The following is a 10,001-nucleotide window of genomic DNA, read 5'->3' on the forward strand; positions in this document are numbered from 1 at the left end:
CAGCAAGCTGATCCACACGAGAAACTAACTTCTGAACACTCATGTTATTACTAGGTTCCGCAGCCACCCAGAGATTAAGAGGGAGGAACAGGCTAAGGAAAAAAAATGGCTCAAAACCTTCCCTCCCTTCTTCTGAGATGCAATTAACTGATTGTTGGCCAGTTGTACTGTTATGATCTGGTGGCCTTGGAGCAGCATGAGAAGGTGGCCCCTGTACTGACCGCAAACCCTGAACCTAGCAGTGCAACTAGAAGTAGCCGTGGGGGTTACCTAACACTCCCTATACCCCTCGACACAAGAAACTAACTACCCCTAAAGACAGAAACAGGAAACCTATCTTGCCTCAGAGAAAATCCCCAAAGGACAGACAGCCCCCCACAAATATTAACTGTGAGAGGAGAGGGAAAAAACATACGCAGACATGAAATCAGGATTTAGCATAGGAGGCCACACTAGCTAAATAGAAAGAATAGAACAGAGTACTATGCGGTCAGTATTAAAACACTAGAAAATATCCACCACAGAAAATACAAAACACCACATCTGACTAAAGACATGGAGGGTATATCTGCATCTCCAGAGACACAGCAAGGCTGCAAAAAATATTTCACAGACAAAGCTGGACAAGACAAAACATGAAAATGCACAGAACTATAAGGTCCACAGCAGGTGGACAGCAAAAACAAAGCCAGGACTTATCTTTGAAGAAAAGCACAGCGAACCGGAGAGACCAGAAGGGATGTGAATCCTCCACAAACAATGGACAACTGGCAGGGACTAAAGAGTCCTGCAAAGCTATATACCCCAGTCAGTTTTGCAATTAGTAGATACACCTGTCCAATCCTGCAGTCCAGGCACAACTGCATTACCCTCTACAACCACCGGAGGGAGCCCAAAAGCAGAATTCACAACACACTCCAGAGCAGAGCGTGCGGCCGCATAGCAATACATGGAGCCACACGCTCCGCTCCAGAGTGCCGATGCCAGAGCTTGTTTTTAACCTGCGAGACTCAGCCGTATCTCGCTGTAGTATGACTCCGGCCTTAGACGTACTATTCCGTCCATGGTCACACGGGCCCAGGTCACATGGATGGAATAGTACGTCTGATGTCAGAAAAGGTTTAAAAAAAGTATTGAACTTTTCCACATTTTTTTCACATTACCCCCAAAAACTTAAATGTATTTTACTGGAATTTTATGTGATATACCAACACAAAGTAGCAAGTATTTGTGCAGTGTAAAGAAAATTATACATGGTTTTCTAATATTTTCTAAAAATATATTTCTGAATATTTGGACATGCATTTGTATCAGCCCCCTGTAGTCTGATAACCCTAAATAAAACCCTGAGTGACCAATTGCCTCCAAAAGTCACATAATTATTTAATTTTTTTCATCTGTGTGCAAATTATTCTCAGTATAACTACATCTGTTCCGTGAAGGCCTTGTTGAAGGTTTGTTTGAGCACATTAGGGATCAAACAGCAGAATCTATAGCAAGACAGGGAAGGGATAACTTTGTGGAGAAGAGTAAAGCAGGGTTAGGTTATAAAAAATAGCCCAAGCTCTGAACGCCTCACGGAGCACTGTTCAACCCATCATACGAGAATATAAAGAGTATGGCATGACTGCAAACCTACCTTAAAGGGGTATTCCCATCTCCAAGTTCCTATTCCAATATGTAGCAGGTGTAATAATAATAATATTAGCAAATACCTCCAATTAGAAATTTAGTATAGTACTTCAGATTTCCTTTTTCACTTACCTCATGTAGAGTATTGCAGTATGTTCTTAACAATGGTAAGGAGATGCTGGGAGTTGCTGTTATCAGCCATTACCAGACTGCAGACCATACAGGAACCACAGTACTGATGAGACACAGACAGTATCACCAATAAACATTTACAGTGTGGAAAAAAAGTATTTAGTCAGCTACCAATTGAGCAAGTTCTCCCACTTACAAAGATGAGAGAGGCCTGTAATTGACATCATAGGTAGACCACAACTATGAGAGTCAAAATGAGAAAACAAATCACCTTGTCTGATTGGGCATGATTTATTTTGCAAACTATGGTGGAAAATAAGTATTTGGTCACCTAAAAACCATGCATGATTTCTGGCTCTCATAGACTTGTAACTTCTTCTTTAAGAGGCTCCTCTGTCCTCCACTCATTACCTGTAGTAATGGCACCTGTTTGAACTTGTTATCAGTATAAGATACCTGTCCACAACCTCAAACAGTCACACTCCAAATTCCACTATGGTGAAGACCAAAGATCTGTCGAAGGACACTAGAAACAAAATTGTAGTCCTACACCAGGCTGGGAAGACTGAATCTGCAATAGGCAAGCAGATTGGTGTGATGAAATCAACTGTGGGAGCAATAATAAGAAAATGGAACACATACAAGACCACTGATACTCTCCCACAATCTGGGGCTCCACGCAAGATCTCACCCCGTGGGGTCAAAATGATCACAAGAACGGTGAGCAAAAATTCCAGAACCACACAGTGGGACCTAGTGAATGACCTGCATAGAGCTGGGACCACCGTAACAAAGGCTACCATCAGTAGCACACTACGCCGTGAAGTTTGCTAGAGAGCATTTGGATTATCCAGAAGAGCATTGGGAGAATGTCATATGGTCTGATGAAACCAAAGTAGAACTGTTTGGTAGAAACAAAACTCGCTGTGTTTGGATGTTTGGAGGAGACAGATTGCTGAGCTGCATCCAAAGAACACCGTACCTACTGTGAAGCATGGGGGTGGCAACATCATGCTTTGGGGCTGTTTCTCTGCAAAGGGACCTACACGACTGATCCGTGCACATGAAAGAATGAATGGGGCCATAGATCGTGAGATTTTGAGTGCAAACCTCCTTCCATCAGCAAGGGCATTGAAGATGAAACGTGGACGGGTCTTTCAGCATGATAATGATCCCAAGCACACTGCCAGGGCAACAAAGGAGTGGATTCGTAAGAAGCATCTGAAGGTCCTGGAGTGGCCTAGCCAGTCTCTAGATCTCAACCCATAGAAAACCTTTCTAGGGAGTTGAAAGTCCATGTTGCCCAGTGACAGGCCCAAAAACATCACTGCTCTAGAGGAGATCTGTATGTAGGAATGGATCAACATACCACCAAAGGTGTGTGCCAACCTTGTGAAGGCTTACAGAAAACGTTTGACCTCTGTCATTGCCAACAAAGGATATATATAACAAAATATTGAGATGAACTTTTGTTAATGACCAAATACTTATTTGCCACCATAATTTGCAAAATAAATCTTGAGAAATCAGACAAGGTGAATTTCTGGACTTGTTTTCTCATTTTGACTCTCATAGATGTGGTCTACCTATGATGTCAATTACAGGTATCTCTAATCTTTTTAGGTGGGAGAACTTGCACAATTGATGGCTGACTAAATACTCTTTTTTTCCCTACTGTATATCCAGGTACCATATAGATGAGATCTTCTCTGATTGAAGTCAATCTTTTTCTTTTCTTCTCCATCTTCTCCACATGTCGTGATGTATTTTCACATCCACAGCTCTTCTATGCAGTCTTCCATCTTCTCCGTCTTCTGCAGCACATCCCAACACTGTGCCCTTAAAAATAACACCATAATTATAGTGCTCCTGTATTAAAATATGCTACCTATGCTATGTCCCTGAATAATAATTTCCCCTCATTGTGCTCCCTGCACAAATTATGACTTCCACACTGTCCCTTTTATGGTACACACCCTCCACACTGTCCTCTCCTTTCTATACTTGCCCATACTTGCCCCCTTGTCGGCTGTCCCTGGGGCAAGTGCCCCACCTAGCCCCTTAGATACCAACCTGGACTACGACCCCCACTGTTTGTACAATTATCACATAACCTAATGTTTTATGGAATTACCAACTAAAGCCAATGAGGATTAGCTTTAGTACTAGATGTGGCGCTGTTTCTGCAAGAAAAACTTTTTTTTTCTAATACCTGTTAATCATGTCAGTTTTGTAATCAATGCTCAAGATGTCAAAATTAGACACAAGTAAAAAATATTCAAGTATATGACAAGTATAAAAAATTACAGGTTTTATAATACAGGAAAGATATATATATTGGTACCGTGTTAGCCAGTAGATACAAAAATATTTACAATTGAGAGTCCTCAGCGGTTGATACCTTTTAATGGCCATCTGAAAAGGTGGTAACAAATTGCAAGCTTTCGAGACTACACAGGCCTCTTTAATTACAGGTATCTCTCATCTTTTTAAGTGGGAGAACTTGCACAAATGCCTGACAAAGAGACCTGAGTAGTCTCGAAAGCTTGCAATTTGTTACATCTTTTCAGTTAGCCATTAAAAGGTATCAACCACTGAGGACTCTCAATTCTAAAGGTTTTATAATACAAATTTAGTAGCGAACAACTATTTAGTTGAGAATATTGCCAAAGCTTATATTATTTATCCACAAGAATTCAGAATCAGAAGATTAGACAATTTCAGGAAGAAAATGAGAGTGGCTTCTGAAAGCCTATATTTAGCGAACTGTCACGTCTACTCACCGGTCCATACATACAAAACATTATCTCAAGAGACAAGCGAGAGCATAAACTCCAAACATTGCAGGATGCTGAAAAAGACAAGTCATTCAATCAACCACCCATTAATATCATATTTAGGTTGTATAGTATAGTTTCCTCAAAATATTATTTATATTCTTATATTTTTCACATTTTTTATAAAGTTATGGTATAAATCAGTACAGTAAGTAGAGTAAATTCAAGATTGGGTTCACTTCATAGAGAATCAGAGAACGCTAATTAAGGCTTGCATCTGTTAATACCGGGCAAGGGCCAGCTGTACCTGGGAGCCTATTTTACCAGAGTCTGCCGTATAAGATCGAAGCTACCTCTGATCCCAGCAGTTTAACCCTTAGATGTTTGAAGAGGTCAGAAATGGGGTAAGCTGTCCCCTCTGATGCCCATCAACCCCTACTGATTCTGTGATTGCAAAGTGCTGACGGCCCCCATGTCTGCCATCTTTGTACACCCGTGAAGCCCAATTTGTGGGACATCAATAATTGTACAATACACTGCTAGATTAGAGGATATAGTGTATTTTACAAGTAATCACTGGTTAAAGGCAACTAGAGGGACTAATACAAAAAAGTGTAAAACAATGAAAAATATCCTAAAAATATTAAAACAATGGAATAAAAAGAGATTACAAAGTTATATGGACCCCAACATAATAATAATAATACTACTTGAACCACAAATAAAAAGCCCTCATATGACTATATGGATCAAAAACATTTAAAAAAAATCAATAACTCGTGGAAGACAAGAAGGAAAAAACAAAAGAGGGGTCCACTGAGACTCTGTCACCCAAAGCGGCTCATAAATCTTGAGCTGGCCCTGATTCTGAAGGTAGCCCTCCCTTTGGCAGAATGCAATCTAACAGTGAGAAGAATAATTCAGGACTGCAGAGGAAATGTCATATTGCATGGCGGCTGTTAAGATGAATGGCTGTCCAAAAACTTCCATAAAAGTCCATAAAAAAGCCATTCATGTGGAGCAGCTCACCATTCTGTCTGAAAGATGGATGCCGTGGACCATCCATGATACCAATGTGCTCTGATCTCTGGTCTTCTAAAGCTCCAGAGTAGTTAAAGCAATGGGAGCAGAGCACTGATGGGTTCCTAAAGTCAAGGCAGAGAGTTTTTATTTCAGACACTATTTCACTGATGCTTATCTATGATATCAATGTAATTCGTATTGTAGGAACGCAGAAACTATTATTAGACAAGGTGACAAAACTACTGGAGTGCCAAATCTTGACTTTTAGGATAATAAAAATTTTTTTTATGAAGATGGGAAGATTGTTCATTTAGAAAGTAGTTGTATTTGTATAAACATGAAAAAAATATCAAAATGCTTATCTGATCAGTCTGTACACATACATACTGCCTAGAAATAATATATTTTATCCATTATTGGTGTCATGCAAGGGAAGAGAAAATTGTTCTTACCTCCTATATCAACCACAGTGCTGCTTTCATTTGACCATAGCAGATGAAAAAAATGACAGCTGAGCTCTGATTGGTTGATAACAAGATCAGTTTGCAAACTTTTGAAGAGTGAGGACCTCACCTCAACAGACAGAGAGTTGAGTGTAAAGAAGGTAGTAATAAGGCTGCCCTGTACTGAGCTCTACCATGTGCATGATGTCCTACAGGGGTATTCCCATTCTAAGACGCTTGCTTTGTTTTTCTGATAATGCCCTTTGATGTAGAGAGCAACCCAAGTGCGACTATCTCACTGACCACAGCAGCTGATTTGGAAAGGTTGGGGGATGCTCATTTTTTTGTGATCAGGGCAAGTTCTATGCCTTAAAAGTCCAAGATAGGAATAACCCATCAAAGGAACCTGTTATGAAATTCATGATCCCCCAAACCTCAGGTTGCATGAATCTGATCCTGGACACACATTTACAGTCAAGTATGTTTTACTCTGAAACATTGAAGTGTTTCAGACAAAGCATAGTTTGGAAAGCCGACCGGACACTATAGGGTGAAACCTGACATGGTTCCCGTACAACTTCTCTCCGCCCAACCACAGTTGATCGCATGGTGTTTCCCATATGTGCATATATGAGAAGACCTGTCAACTGTTGGGGGTGGGAAAAAGCTGCCTAGGGATGTTATTGGACTAGTCCAGCAGTCTTTTCAACCTGTTTTTTTGTAAAACACTGTAGCGTTTCGGAGTAAAGCGCACACAGCTACAATCATGCAGCTCAGTTCTGATTCATGCTGCCTGTGGTTCAGGAAGAATGAATCTAAAGTCAGGTTCACTTTAATGACCTAAACAATAATTTTCTATGGACAATGACCTCTGCTGACCAATAGGTCTACACACTCAGGAATCTTTTTAAGTCATTACCATAGTAAAAAACGACGCTGGACTTACAATTTTAGGCCACCTTCACATGTTCAGTATTTGGTCAGTATTTTCCATCAGTATTTGTAAGCCAAAATCATGAGTGGAACAATCAGAGGAAAAGTATAAAAGAAACATATGCACCACTTCTGTATTTATCACCCACTTCTGGTTTTGGCTTACAAATACTGATGTAAAATACTGACCAAATACTGAGCGTGTGAACGTGGCCTTAAACTGTGATCACCGTTAGAAAGGAGCCATTGTAACCATGTCTTGTACTGACACAGTCATCATAATAATGACATTTCAAGTCAGGTTTTTGCAGTATCTTAAAGTTTGGACTCAGCCTAACTTTCTATGGAAAACATTGCTGGTATTGAATGTTGCACTTCAGAAAGAAGACTTCGGTAATGTTATCCTTTTAACTTGCTCTTTCTCAATGTCTTATCTACATGTAATTATCATGGAGCGACTATTACCACTAACTATTATGCGTAGATAGTAACCCATTTCTTGAATTCCAACTATATGTCAGAGTTGAAATGTGCTATTATGGGGCTAGATGATAACTTGTATTCTTTGTGCAAAAATTATATATTGATATATCTATACAAGCTTTCTGAATCTCTGCTCTCTTAAACAGTCATAAATCTGATATTGCTTTTAATTTAAGTTTTTTTTTCTGTAAAGATATCAGGTTAGATGTGTGTTCAAAGAGGAGTTACAGACCGAGACGTCAGAGACATTTTCTGACGGATTTCAAGATGAAAAGGATTAAGCAGCCTGCGATGGATTAGAATAGTTGCAGGTTGCAGAACATGAGCAGTTAAAATATATTTTATAAAACACAATTACACAAAAATTGGTCTTTATCCAAACTTACAAGCACTTTACTTTTAGCTTAGTTTATGTGTGCATGCCCAATGGTGTCCATTAAGACCATACTGTGTACTTTTTTCTGTTTGAATTGGGAGTTGTATGCCGTAAGCTATCACAAGTAGTGATGGCATTCCGTAAGCACTTTATCTTTTAAAGGTGTATATCCTTGCCGTACAATTATAGCATAGCCCCAAGATATGCCATAAATGTCTGATAGGCATAGGTCCCTCTAGGGCTTAAACTTACTTCAACAATGGAAGAATCCCAATGTTCATCTGACTTGTTGAGTTGCCAGTTGGCATCCAGGTAGAGAAATAATGAAGAAGTGGCAATGACGTTTTCTATCCACTTGGCTATAAAAATTAGTTAAAAGTGAGAATAAGTCAACTTTTATCTACAAATGTATCAGTTTAGGTAAAGTTGTGTATCTGGAGAACAGTTTTTGTAATTGGACATTCATTTTTGCCAATTCCTGGAGTGTCTCGCCTAGCTTATGGGTTCATGTGTCAGCGCCTGAGTTAGTTCTGCAGTGCTTTTGTCTTTATGGTAAATTACCAAAGCAGCCAAATATTACACTTTACTGATTGGAATTTTAAGAAATCTCATGTCTTAACATTAACCCTCCTTCTTCCATTGTTCCACAGTTTATTTCTAATGCTCACATGGTCATTGCATTCACTTTTGGTGATGGACGCATTTCTATATATAATTAATTTGCAGTTTACTGTATGTTTTGGAACCTTTCTAACATGGCCAGCAGTGATGTTTTCAAAACTTTGTGCTTCAGAAGAGAGCTAGTTTGTGAGATCACACCTTGGGAGGCCATGATTCTATTGCTGGTTCACTAGATGTTCACCTTTAAAGAGGTTATCTAGGATTTTTTTTTATTACGGGCCTAATAACTAACAGGCAGGTAGCTGCTAAAAGAGGTAACTACCTTCCTGTTCTACCTGACGCCAGCTCAACGCGGTCAATGAACTCCTGCTGATTCAGATGCTCCACATCAGTAGAGCAGCTCTTGTTCCTCTGGGCTGCTGTGCGGACGGACGTGAATGGCGACGTCATGCTGATTGACAGCCGGCTCCCCGCAGTGAGTCAGCTCCCCGTCAACAGAACAGAGTGGAAGAGAAGCCATTGCTCTGCGACACGATGTCAGTGAAAGCAAGTAAATCGCCTGTGACTGCTGCTAGCCAGGAGAGATCGGCGCCGGGCACAATAAGCAGATAGTTAGCAAGTACCTGCCTGTTTGTTCTTAGGCTCAAAGTAAAAAAATTAAATAGTCATTGATTACCCCTTTAAGTAATTTTTGGTAGGTGCAAACTACTTTATACTTTGAATGCCCCACAAGTCCTACCATTTTTTTTAGATACGGTAAGCCAGTTAAAAAAGCATAATATTTTAGCCCTTGTCCATATCACTCAGGTACTTACTCTTGCCCATATTTCCTGCTTCAAACATATCAACTTCATTAACTGACCATTCACCTGCTGCACCTCATAGAAAGTGCCATAATCAGGTGATACACCAGTCATCTATAACAATGAAACCAACCACAGGTAAAGTGAATAGCACTGAATGTCTTGTGACAATAACAATGCTATCAGGGTTTGGGATATATTGGGCAGCGAGTGAAGGTGATGTTTTAGAAGCGGGAAAAATTAGGAAGCACTAACAGCGAAACGCGCGTCGGGGCCTCTCTTCCACGTCCTGGCAGTAAGTTAGTACTATTGTATTTATTTATCTTTTAACTTCTTTTCCCCTTTGTTCCGGCACTTTTTATACCTATACCTCTAGTCTAGGGGATAGTTCATTAAGTATGGTATTATATAAGCCAGACACCAAAACATTTTATGGCCCCTCTAGCATGTTACATTGAATTTATGCACTGGCAGCTGTATTTGGGCCTTTTATCTGTGTTTGCTTATATCTTAAAAATGCTGCTATAGGATCAAGGAGATATATGTATTATAAAGATTGTACTCTCATTCTGCCTGGCATGGTTTCTAGGTGTTACTAGCCCTGTCATCATTTGTTGTATATTGTTGCCTTACTTCTTTTATGCAGTATTTATTAAAATTTATATATTAGTATTTTGCTCTGTGACTCATTTTTTTCTTTTTTTGGGTAATACTTTGGTCTTTTGTGATAGAGCTTTTTCATTTGGCCATTTATTTTGGATTAATTCTCATAGAAAGT

The sequence above is a fragment of the Ranitomeya imitator genome, chromosome 6 (genome assembly GCF_032444005.1).
Source record: "Ranitomeya imitator isolate aRanImi1 chromosome 6, aRanImi1.pri, whole genome shotgun sequence".
NCBI classification, from domain to species: domain Eukaryota; kingdom Metazoa; phylum Chordata; class Amphibia; order Anura; family Dendrobatidae; genus Ranitomeya; species Ranitomeya imitator.